This window comes from Petaurus breviceps, unplaced genomic scaffold (assembly GCF_028583685.1).
Source record: "Petaurus breviceps papuanus isolate PSGF00001 unplaced genomic scaffold, PetGlider_PUasm1.0 490, whole genome shotgun sequence".
Lineage (NCBI taxonomy): Eukaryota > Metazoa > Chordata > Mammalia > Diprotodontia > Petauridae > Petaurus > Petaurus breviceps.
Genome location: NW_027186352.1, coordinates 22,287,077 through 22,300,205, shown reverse-complemented (window position 1 = coordinate 22,300,205; position 13,129 = coordinate 22,287,077). Strand labels below are relative to the sequence as shown.

Here is a 13,129-nt window from a genome sequence, read left to right as displayed (position 1 = left end):
GGGCAGACCTGCGATTTCTGTGGAGCAGGCAGCTAGCGATCCCGTCAGACCAGGAGCTCCCCGGTTGCGGGGAGATGTATTTGCCTTGGGTTGCTTGGCTCGTGCCTGGCGCCCGGTAGACTCTTAACTTGTGGACTTGACTTTCAGAAAGAAAATTTTGTCAACGCAAAAACCAGAATCGTGCCTGGACACAGAGAAACTGCGATTTCCCCAGGTCCCACTGTGTTCGGAAACATGCCTTTCAGCATCTCAACTCACCTCTGCTCTCCACATTTATGGATCGCTTTGTTTTCCTTTAAAGAAAATCAAGTTAAAATGGGCACCATCTTGGCACATCCATAAACTCATTTTCCCCTTAGAACAACCCTCGGAGGCACCTACTACAATTGTAATCTCTCCCATTTTACAGATGGGGAAACTGAGGCTCACAAAAGCTAGAGACTGTCCCAGAGTCCCGCAGCTAGTGAGCGGCGCGGCGGCATGTGAGCCCAGCTTCCGAAGCGCTCTGCTGCACTCCCCGCCGCCGGCGTTGCCTGGGAGAGCTGGCTCCCTCCCCGGCCGTGCCCGGAGCCCCAGAGACTCTTCGGCCAGCCTCCCTCCGTCTGTGCCCGGCCCTAGGCGCCCGGCAGGGAGACAAGCGAGCGAGCTAGCGAGCGAGCTAGCGCGAGCGAGCGCCCCCCCCCCCCTCCCCCCCCCCCCCCCGCCGCCGGGGACGCCGCCACTCCTCCCGGCCAAGTTCTTTCCCCCTGCTCTCCCTCTCCCTCCTTCGTGGGGCACCGAGGCCAGTCTGAACCGGTTGGGGCGGGGGGGGGGGCGGCGGGGGAGGGGGGAGGAGGAGGAGGAGGACAAGGAGGAGAAGGGGGCAGCCCCGGGGCGACAGGGAGGAGGGGGCCGGCTAGCTGCTCCATGTGGCGGCCACCGCGGGCTCCGCGCTCGGCCCGGCTGGAGGGCGGCGGCTCCCCTGCGGGGCCGGTGCTGAGCGGCTCGAGCCGGGTCATTGCCCAATCCCCCTGCGGCGGCTGCGGCGGCAGCGGCGATAAATAGCAGCGCCCTGGGCCGCGGGGCCACCAGTGGGAGAGCCAGAGAGAGCCGGCGGGCGGACTGACGGGCGGCCGCCGCCGTCCCTGCGCCCCCCGGGTTAGCTGCGCCCCTCGCTGCACGAGGCAGGACCCCTAGCTCCGGACCGCAGCCAGGTAAAGGGGTGAGAGCCGCGGAGCGGCGGGGGCAGGGGCCGCGCGCCGGTGACCACGGCCACGGCCACGGCCACTCTCCAGCCTTACTTCCTGCCCGCCCTGGCCCCGGTGCGCTAGGCTCCGAGCCGGAGCGGCGGGCGGCTCGGGCTGTCACCGGCCGCCGAACTCTTTGGAGCTGGTTCCCAGCTCGCTCACCAGGGATGTGTGTGCCTCTGTGGGGATGTGTGGGGATGCGCGTGAGTGAGTGTGTCTATGTGCGTTTGTGTGCGTGTGTGTGTCTGTGTGTGTGTGTGTGTGTGTGTGTGTGTGTGTGTGTGTGCGCGCACGAGCCGAGTTCCTTCTCTTTTCAGCTCTTCCCAGAAGAGAGAGGGCTATAATGCCGGGGCTCCTCGGAGAGCTTTGCAGTCTGGGGATACCCCTTGGGACTCGGAGAAGCCAGGCAGTGTCAGATTGTGTGGTTTCTAAAGTTGTGTCCTGTCCAGGAGCGTGGAGGCCTCCCTCCACATCGCAAGAAAGGGAGCCCTGGGCTTCGTGGAAGGCAAGGAGGGGCCGCCGGACTTGAGCCTGGGCACTCACGCAGCGGGGTCCGGGACAGCAGCTCCCCACTTGGTGGGAGGCTGTGGAGGATGGGAACGAGGAGGAACCCGAGGCGCTCTGTAGGAGCGGGGCTGCAGACTGGTCCCAGGACCGGGCTGGGAGGGGAGCCTGGCTGTTGTTCAGCATCACTGAGCCAGGTTCATCACCACCTGGTCCAACCTGGGCTCTTGACTGAGAGGGAGCTTGCGGGAGAGTTTGGGCTTCGCTATGGAAACTCAAGCAGTCGGCAGGGGCAATCTACCCACTCCGGGAAAGTAAGCTTTGATTCCTTCAGTTTTTTGGCTCCGGTGAGGTAGCCTTGGCTTCTGGCCCAGCAGTCCCCATAGAATATGGTTAGGAGCGACTTCTTGTACCTGAAAGTATTAAAAAAAACTCGTCACTGCCCAGTTCTTGGGTGCAAAGTGATGGACAGAGGACTGGTGTCTGGTGAAACTGAGGCAGCTCCTGACGCCGCCCCCCCCCAATACAGTCTGAATAAAGACTGGGGGAAGGTGAGAGATGGAGCCAAGGAAAAGGAGACAAGTTCTTTAATTATCCAGCAGGTATTTATTATACATCTACCATGTGCCCGGCATTGTGCTAAGGACTGCAGAAACAAAGAAAGGCAACAACCCAGTTCCTGCCATCATTAAATAACTGTATGTGCATGATCTAGTCAGTGTGAAGAGGAGGCATATCAGAGAGAAGGCACTGGCAATGGCTGCCTGAAGAAAGTGAGGTTTGAGCGGTCTTAATCAGAATTCGGCAATCCAAGGGAATGAAGTGAGGAGGCAGAACATTCCAGGCATAGGGGACCATCATTGCAAAGGTCCCGTAGTGGGAAGATAGAGTGTCTTACTTAAAGAACAGCAGGGAGGCTAGTGTTACTATATTATAGAGTACAGGGGATGTGAAAGGTGCAAGAAGACTGGAAAGCCGTGTGTGAGGGGACAGGTTATGGAAGGGCTTTGAATGATAGATGATTTTGTATTTGATACTGAAGGTAATAGGGAGCCACTGGAGTTTATGGAGTAGGGGAGTGACATGACCAGACCTGTACTTTGGGAAGATCACTTTGGTAGCTGATGGACTAGAGTGGGGAGAGACATGAGGGAGAGAGAAAGGAGTGGCCAACTAGCAGGGGTGAGGTGATTAGAGCCTGCACCAGCAGGACACCCGTGTGAGATTTAGGTGCCTATGAAGCTAGAAACCCTAAGGCTTAGCACAGATTGGATCCCTGGGGTGAGGGTGAGTGAGTAGGCCAGGATAACAAAAGGTTTAGAACCATGCTGATTAGGCTGTGATGCCCTCCAAATGAAGAAAGATAAGGAGTTCACTTGGAGACATGTCAAATTTAACACGTCTATGAGACATCCAGTTCCAAGTGTCCAATAGTCACTTGGAGATGTGAGCTCAATATATATCTCAAATTCAAGATTTTTAAAATAAAAAATCAATCAGCAAGGGTAACTGGTTTTTAGACGTCTCCTCTCCATCCCTCCTTTTTCCAGTCAATCTGAAAATGGCATTTTTTGTTGTTGTCCAAATGTCAGTGACTCCAGCCTCTCTTCACAGATGTGAAAATTAGGAATTATATTTCTAACCTTTTGGGGAGCAGTTGATCAGCAGCATGGCATTGTGGGTTAAGCCCTGTCCTTGGAAATGGGATCCCAAGTCCAAATTTTGCCTCTGTCTCCTACTAGAGAGACAAATGGGTGTCATTTTACTTCCTCCTGAGAAAACTCCAGGTCTGCACCTTAAAATTGATTTGGATCAGTGTTTTCCACATCACATTTATTGAGCATAGTACAGGGGTGGGGAACCTGCAGCCTCAAGGCCATCTGTGACCCTCTAGGTCCTCAAGTGCAGCCCTTTGACACTGATATTGAATCCAATGGATTCAGTCAAAGGGCCCCACCTGAGGACCTAGAGGGCCACAGGTGGCCTCTAAACTGACCACAGTACTTGCAATTTAATCCATTTAATACAGTGGGCATTTGGTAAGCACTTACTGTGTCCAAGGGTCTGGGCTGGGCACTGAGTATACAATAAAAAAATGAAAAATGGACCCTTTCCTCAAGGGACTTACTTTCAGTGGTGAAGAAAGCTTTGAGATGCTTTGAGAAAGAACACAAAAAGAAAAGACTCTTTGGCCACCCACCCACAAGTAGCATAGTGTTTAAAACAGGTAAGGTTTTAAACCTTATAACCTTTAAAGGTTTTAAACCTTTAAACCAGGAAGCTGGGAAGAATTGAATTTTAAAATTAAGCTGTCAGGAAAACCTGGGCTGAAGTCCTGTTTGTGATGACTGGCTGGACCACCCCCCAAGTCCCGTCACTTCTCAATGCTTTCTGGCCAAGTCTCTAAGACATGGCAGAGAAGGCATTGACCTGCATTGCCAGGGGTAGTTTGCTCACCTGAATTTTCCCTCTACCAAAGTCATCATAGATCCAGTACCTATTTCTGTCTGCTTTGGGGATCCAAACACTCTTCAACCCATTTATTAGAAATCCTTGTGAATTTCTAAAGCCAAAAACCTCCTCATCCCTTGACTAACCTGGTGCAGTCTCTCCAGAATTAGCTAGGCTGGTCGATGGATGACAGACACACACTCCATTGCTGGTTCCTTAATTGGACCAGTACTGCCTCGTATAATAAATACTGAATATTTCAATTCTGGGATGATTAGTCATTTTTGCACCCAATGCCATTGGCACAACCATGAGCAAAGGGAGGAGGAGAAAGTGTGGCCCCAGAAACTGTGGGGCCACTGCTGGGTTGGCCACTTCAGGTCAGAGTGTAGCAGGCAGGGAGGAGCTCATAGGAGTGTGTCTGCTTAGGGGAGGAAAGCACTGGAGCTTCCGATTTTAATTATTTTTGCTAATTAGGTGATACCTTCAGTAGTTTCTATGGAGCAGAACTTCCTTCTAAATATTCTTACCCTGAGGCAAAGCCCTGGTCACAGCCATCCCAGTTACTGCTCAGAGTAAATGTAAATGGGGTTAGAGGAGAGAGGTCTCATTAAACTGTGGTAGGGCCTTATTTATGAAGGAGGCAGACCTTTAAGGGCTGATCGCATATAGGTAGGTATGAATGAAAGCCTGAAAATAGTGGGAACATTGTGTCCCTAGGAAGCAGTGAGGAAAGCTTGCGCATTTGTGCATTTCCTGCCCTTTAAACAGCATTTAACTCCAGTGTTGTCTCTAACTCTTCCCTTTCCCTGATGTTTTCTATAGATTCTTAAAGCCAATACACACTTATTAAGCACCTGCTATGTGTGACAAATACTCAATGAGAAAGTCTCTGCCCTCACTGAACTGGCATCCTCTGGGCAGAGTGTAACAAGGACAAAAATAATATAGACAAAGTAAAGAACAGGCATTTCTGAGGGGCCACAGGAGAGCAGTAACAGCTTGGTGGTGGGGCCGGTGACAGGAAAGGTCAAGAAGCATTTGAGCTGAGCCTTGGGAGGAGTCAGGGATTCCCAAAGGTAGAGGTGGCCATGTAAAGGCAGACATGAGGGGTGGGGGGTGGATGATTTCATAGAGTGGAAAGTCAAATGTTATATTCAGGAAATGACAAGCAGGTCAGATTGATTTGAACAGAGAAAGCTTCATTTTTTTTTTTTCAGGGCCCAATAAAAAAGGCAGACTGTGGACACTGGACAGGCATCCTGGGTTCCAGCTCTGACTCTGCTAATAAATCACTGTTGGATCTTAATCTAGTCATTTGATGTCTCTGAGCCTCAGTTTCCTTTTCTGTAAAATGACAGGTTGGACTGCATGTTCACTTCCAACTCAGAAACTGTTTTGAACCCCATTTAATTTTTCTCCTTTCCCCTTCAACATAGTCTAAAACCGTAGCCACTCTCCTAATAGAAAACCCTTTGGTAGATAAATAATGCTCTGGATAGTTCCAGAAAGAAGATCTATGAGGTCATGGGGCAGGTCTTTTTGCCCACTTGTGCTGTGTGGTTTAGGGAAGAGCTTCAAAGTGATATGGGATATTATGGGATATTTGTGGGAAGAATTGGAGTGACTGGGATCTAAGCAGGCATCAACAACCCTGTATGACCCATTTTGTCAACCGTCCCCTTTCTATGTCTTTCATTTCTTTTCAACAAAAAATCTGGAAAACAAGCTCTCAATGAACACAGGGACAAAAGAACTCGGTAACTGTCTTACTCTCTGTCCCAAGGAAAAGAAACAAGACTCTTGGGGTCAACTGGGGACAGCTGGTCAGTGTTAATTAGCCACCAGGTACATTTGAAATTGTTTTCCCTCTGAAGGCTGTGGCTATTAGCACTGTGACACATTTAGAAGTGGGCCTGGCCTCTGCCCTCATTAGATCTCATTGGAGCCTTAGGTTATGTTGTGGCTCACGTGTTTTAGGAAGGCCATTGCCATGTTGGAGAGGAGGGTAGCCTGAATGGTGAAGGACCCCAAATTCATGCCATGTGACATTCAGATGAAGGAATCAGGGATCTTCATGAACCCCCTGAAATCTATCCATAGACCGCTTGGCGTTTCATGAACCATAGGCTAAGAACCTCTATTTTAGAAAAATTCTGGTAAAACATATTCACCCTGAGCTCAGGGACTGTCTCCTTTTTGTAGAAACAAAAGATACATTGTACCTTAAAAAAAATGGAGAATGAGCTGCCTTGGGAAGTAGTAATTGCTTCCTCACTGGGTTTCAAGCAAAGGTTGGATGACCAGGTGGCTGGGGATACTATCTAGGGAGCTTTGCTTTATATATGGGTTGTACTAAATGGCTTCAAAGGTTCTGTGCGCTTGACAAACTGGTCCTTACATTCTGTCCCCCTTTTTAAACATGGAATCAAGAATCTTGAAAGATCCTTGAATTTCTGTTGGGTCAATGAGTTGAGGGATTTGGAGCTTGTAGGTCCCTAATTAATGGAGAAGTGGAGATAAACCTAACTAGGTACAAATCAAACATTCACAGGCTCACATAATTATAAACCATGTGTTAATTATGCCGGTCTAAGCTCCAGTTTACCTGGGGCCATGCTTTCAACATGGCAGCTTTAGTCAGTAGCTGGAGAAGCCCTGGTGAGGCTGTGTGAGGTATTCATGGATAGATTGCTTAACTTGGAACAGGAAGACTGAATCTGAATCCTTTCCTTGTTCCCACCCCTGTCTTATTTACCAGTTACATGTCTATGGGCAAATCTCTTAACCCCTCTGAGCCTCCATTTCCTCAAATGTCAAATTGCTTTTGTTAATTGGCTCAAGATGCCAGAGAATCTGCCCTTAGCTTTGCGTCAGTGTGGTATCTTGTAACCAAGTTGGCCTGATCAGTTCTGGCTTGAATACCAAGAATGGAAGTAGTTGGGAGGAAGGAAGCAAATGCCTGACTAAATAGACAACTAAAAGCATTTTATGAGGTGGAAGAAAAAAAAACAACACAAATCTTTGTGCGACTAACAGCAAAAGAAAGCTGGAAGGAAGAGGTCAACAGACGCTCAACACAACATTGAGTACAGGCTGCCAGGAACATGTGGGGGAGATCTCTGGCTTTTGTCAAGAACTGGGCAGTCCTGTGTTGTGATTGGAGCTCTGGACCTGGAGCCAGGAAGACCTAGGTTCATGTGCATTCTAACTGTGTGATCTTGGACACGTGTCTGGATTTGTATTTTATCAGATGATATCTAGTAAATCATAGGGATGTCTCTGCTTATCCCCTTCGTTTCAAATGCTTTTCCCTCTCACAAAAGGGCAGCTACTTCCAGACAGCTCTGTCTCTTCCTCAGTTTCTTCATATGTGAAATGAGGGGGTCTAGGCTAGATCCCCAATGCCATGATTGTGTTACCTGACAGTTTCCCCAATTTCATGATCCAAGTTCATTCAACACAATTTGTTCTTTGATCAAGGTAACACTTGCTTGAGCACACATATGCACACACATATATACATGAGCTACTTTTGACTTAAATGGTCCAGTCCATTTGTGAGACCTGATAGGGACATTGGAACAATGAAGAACTTTCCCGAATAAACATGGGAGTCTGTTTAGCTAAATGAGGGTGGGGGAGGGAGCACAGGAATGGATTTCAAGGCAAAGAAAGGTCCAAAGTAGGATGCAGAATATTGGAAAACTATTAAGCTCTCCCCAAGATTTCTGAAGTGTTCCAAAATTTCTTCTGACTATTTTTGCCCAGTTTCTGCTTTTCTAGGGGTACAAGTCAATAATGATGCCAGGAAGTATCCTAATTTTCAGAAGAATCCGTTAAAATACCTTAGTATTTTCTTTGAAGAGTAACAGTCTTGTGCAATTAATAGGTATCTAATCTTGAAACAAGAAAGTCCTGTGTTAAGCCCCACCTCTGATTCTGTGAGCCTGGACAAATCACAAGCTTTTGGCCCTTAAGCTACTTTCTAAGACTGCTAACCTGGTGCTAACCTGCATTGGTAGAAAGGCATTTCCTCACCTGGGAGATGCCAATACTAGTGAAATCATAGATACAACTCTATCCTTAGGTGAAAAAAAAAAAGCAACCAGCTTCCCTTAAGGATGACAGGACAAGTCCCATAGGTACAAATGGTAAATTGATGTAAGGTAGCTAATGCTCCCAGGTTCACTGACTCACAGAATCTTTGAGCTGAAATGAGCCTCCAAGGCCAGCTAGTCAAATATGTGCCTGAACAAAACTCTCTTCTGTAATCTTTCCTATCAACCCCCCCCCCCGCCTACTCTTGGACCCCTCCAAGGGGGACTTCACTCCTTACCCTGGTAGCCCATTCCCTTTTGGGGGAATGCTCTCATTGTTGGAAAGTTTTTCCTTATGTCATGCCACATTTTTCACCTTTCAACTTCCATTTGTTGCCTTTGGTTATGCTTTCTGGGGCCAGGCAAACCAATCTAGGCTATCTTCTGAAAGGTGGCTCTTAAATCGCTTGGAGAGGGTAATCCTGCCCCACCATAGGTCTTCTCCCCATGTACCATTGTCACCTGCAACTATGGGGCAGGGGAGACATTGTTCTCTCTTGGTTTTCCTTCTATATGTTTGGCTAGTCCTTCTCAGTCTGATTTGCTTCCTTATCATTCATAGCACACTAAATAATGTGGTTGTACACTGTGTCAGACCTGAGACCTCTTCCACTTGCCAATCCCCTCAGTTCCCATGGTTTAATTATCATCTCCATTTCAGATGGTTCTCAGGTCTACATAGAGATCCCTAGTCTTTCTCCTGAGCTCTGCTCTCTCATCACCGATGGTGTGTTGGACACTTTGAAATAGATTTTCCACTGTCATCGTAAACTCAAAATGTCTAAAACAAAGCTCATCTTTCCTTTCAAACCCCACTTGCTTCCAGACTCCCCTGTTACTGCCAAGGACACCAACATTCTTTTCGTCACCCAGGTTTTCCACACTGAGACTCATCCTCCACTCCTCATACTCACTCACCCCCATATCCAATCAATTTCCAAGCCTTGTTTCCATTTCCGCAACATCTCTCACATACGGGCCCTTTTCTCTTTTCACAAAGCCGTCATCCTGGTTGAGGCCCTCATCATCCCTCCCCTGAATTGTTACAATGGTCTTCTAATTGGTTTCCTTTCCTCACGTTTCTCCCCACTCCAATCTATTCTCTACACAATTGCTAAAGCCATTTTCCTAATACACAGGTCCGATCACACCATCCTTTTCCTCAGTGTGATTTCCTATTTCCTCTAGGGTCATACATAAAGTTTTGCTATTTGTGTCCGACTCTTCATGGCCTCTTTGGGGTTTGCTTGGCAAAGATACATATAAAGTTAATCAGTCAATAAATATTTACTAAGTGCCTACATATGCCAGGAGTGGTGCTAAATGTTAGTCCTCTGGCTTTTGAAGCCCTCGATAGCCTGGCGCCTTCTTCCCTTCCCAGTGATTCTATGCATACTTTATTATTGGACTTCTTTCTGTTCCTTCTCCCCCCTCCATGCCTTTATATGTCTGGAAGGACATATAAACCTTCTGGTTTCCTTCAAGAATCAGCTCAAACATTTCTTTCTGCAGGAGGCTGCTTCTGGTTTCTTCTATCATCTTTGTATATGTCCTATGAATACTATGAATGTATATCTAGTCTCATCTTTAGAATATAAACTTCTTGCAGGCAGGGCCTGTTTTTGCTTTTTATCCCTAGATCATTGCACAAAGCTTGGCACATAGTAAGCCCCTAATAAATACTTGCTGATTGATTGATTGCCAGGCACCAGGGATACAGCAACAACAATGAAAAACAACATTGTAGCTCCTCAAATAGCCTATTTCATTATAAATCCCTACAGAATTGACAAGTGTGTCCATATTTTAGTGAACTGGATGAATGAACTGGGTGCTTAATTGTTAGGATCACACAGCAGTGCTTGATCCTTCATCCCAAAAGTGCCTCTTGTTGGGGTGAGGGTTGGGTTAAGAAGGGCCAGGGTGAGCCAGCTGGCTGCCTTTGGCCAGGGCAGCTCACAGACCCGAGGATTCTGGCTCCTTGGACTGTTCCCATTGAAATCCCAGAGAGAGACACAGAGACGCTTCTCTGCACTCTGTCTTGGGATTGAAGTTTTCACCCTCTGGAGCCCCAAGGGAAGAAATAAGCTTGTTATTTTCTAGCTGGGGAATCATGGGGAGGCTTTTTGGGGATCTGCCATATCTAATGGTGGCATTCATGTGACCCCTCTCTGAAGGAACACAGGGGAAATGCCCCATGGGAGAAGGGGACATAGCGACAGCAAGCCTCTGGTTACCATCCCGCCTGTTGGCCCTTTCCCTCTAGACCACAGTTGGCTTAAAAAAACTCCTTCACCAGCAAAGAGATTTCAGCTCTTTTGTTCTCATCTTTTGAGCATTTCTGATGGTTTTCTCTGGAGAAAATGATGATCTTGGGACAGAATTCGGGTTGTTTTATTGGCTACATTTGTAGTTGCCCTTTGGCATCACTGCTTTTCTTGCCCATCCCCTTCCCCAACACACCTACACATTCCATTTTTTCAAAGAAGCCCAAGAAAGCCTGCTGGTTTTGCAGACAGTGCAACAGTTTTTCTTCATTGCTATTTTTGTATATTTCAGAGCTAAAACCATAGGAGCACACAGGGTTAATAATTATTTATTGACCAATTGACTGGCAGGTTGTCCCAAAAGTCTTAGCTTACTTTTGGGCCACCCTGTAGCTTTATAGCTGGAAAAGAGCTGTGTCCAAGAGAGATTCGGTGGCTTACCTGAGATCACATAGGAAATGAGGCAGACTGAGATATGAGCTTAGCTCCCTTGACCTCAAGTCTAGCCCATTGGTCACTCCACCATGTGGCCTTTTCCCTATCTTCACCCTCATCTAATGGATTCCTCCCATCCTTGATACATTGGGGAAATATATTGGGGAAATAATCCTGATGGCTTCCCACTGCACTTTTTCCCCTCTAGGGAGCTGTGTTTTGCTAAAGCAATGAACTGCCTGGTCAGTCTTCCCTTGAATCAAAAGGCTTTAAGCCCCAAACCAGAACTATAAAGGAAAGAAAATCCTGATGGTAAATATCACCTGTCAATCACTTGCTGGTTTTTCTCTATAGTAAAAAAAATCTAAGAGTTGTTAGGGGTTTTAAACAACATGCAGATATAGATTCACACCTTTTATCTCTGACTTTTGAGGTAGCTCTTTCATGAGAATTAATGGCATTCTAGGATAGCTAAGCCATTGACTGGCCAAAGGTTGGCCAAATCCCTCACTGCCTTGTAGAAAGCAGGGCACGCTCCCTAGGGAGCTGGTCTAGAGTGGAGGTAGGAGACAGCTTTGAAGAGCAGCAGCTCTGGGAATTGATAAGAAAGGGAGCCTGGCTGTGATAAGGGGCAAGCCCCAGACCCCAGCAGAGCAACCTGCCCAACAGATTCCAAGATCGTGGCGAACAGTGTAGATAGAGGCATCAAAAGATGAAAAAGGACATCAGGGCTAAACAGTGAGAACATGGGGGCATGAATGGCCTTGGCCACGTGTGTGCCTCTCACCCATTGTCTAAATATGTGTGCTTCCTTCTCCCCCCGGGGAATGTTACCATTGTTCAGATAATTGCATTTAAGTAAATGCCTTCATTTTGAGTTATTTATGTTTGCTACTTGACCAGTATAGGTAATCTTACAGATTGGGGCTTATGAGCTATAGATTGCAGACCTACAGAATACCTTGAACCTAGGGTCAGCCACACACTTTGACTCTGGGAACTCAACCTGTGAGTGTAAGTTGGGAGAGGGGTAGTTTGCAGAGGAGGGCCTCTACAATTTTAACTAAAAATATAATGCTAAACATTTAAACTAACTCAAACTAAAAACACAGGAGAAAATGGGGAAATACAATTATAAATGAAAGAAAATAGATGTATTGAGGATAATCACCTAAAGGGATGATAACAGTAACATTAGCTGGCTAAAATGATTATTACTGGTAATGATAATAAAAACTGATACTAATATAGACTTTTAAAGGTTGCAAAACACTTTGCATACATTATCTGATTTGTAAACAATAGCAACAATTCCATATGTATATATTTCTTTTGATAATTTCCTAGGAAAACCAATGTTTTCACACAGAGTTCTAATTTTAGTTATTCAAGCATTTTTGTGCTTATAAAATATTATTTCTGAATTTAAAAAAGAACACTGAGAAGTGAATTAGCATTTTTATTATTTTTGAGGGTTGCAACTTTCTCCCTCAAAAGATTGAAAAGAATGAAGTATCTGCTTCAGAAATCCCTTAAGACATTCAGAAGTGGAAGAGTGACTGTGATTTGTCAATGATCTGAGTTTTCTCCTGTCTCTTCCTTTGTTCCTTGTACTTTATGCTTTGTCTTCAGCTTCCCTGTCTGAGGGTGGAGAAGCAGCCAGGGCTTGGGAATCACTGAGGTGAGGGATCTGGGCTGCTTCTCCTTGGTCCTGCCCAGGAGGAGCATTGGGCGAGAAGTGGCTCGGAGCTTCTACCAAGTCTAAACTTGATTTGTGAGAATGCTAGAAATGAGCCTCTGAAAAGTAGAATGGGCTGCCTTGAGAGGTGCTGAGCTCCCTGTCATTGTAAGTCTGCAGGCAGAGGCTTGACCATTTGTCAAGAATGGGATAGATAGAATTTCTGAGCAGGTGTGGGATGGACCAAATGATCTTCAATTTCTTTCCAGCTCTTGGGTTCTGAAATCTAGTTCATTTTACTCATATTGGCTATGATGAGTAAATTAGAAGCCATTTCTTTGGTCCAAGCCCTTATTACATCACACCTGGATTATTGTATTAGCCTTCTATTTGGCAATAGCTTTTTTTCCCTTTTTCTGTGTTTCATGCCTTTTCCCACTCCATCTTCTACTCAGAAGCCAATGTGAT

At 46.7% G+C, this 13,129-nt stretch overlaps 1 protein-coding gene across 1 annotated transcript in view; it reads left to right on the top strand.

Moving 5' to 3' along the window:
• Nucleotides 1-985: 985 nt before the first annotated feature.
• SLC16A9 (solute carrier family 16 member 9) overlaps nt 986-13,129 on the top strand; it is a 45,360-nt gene continuing 33,216 nt past the window's right edge. Inside the window, exon 1 of the mRNA XM_069101831.1 lies at nt 986-1,193. The gene's annotated coding sequence lies outside the window, so the exon portion shown is untranslated. The remainder of the gene's footprint in view (nt 1,194-13,129) is intronic.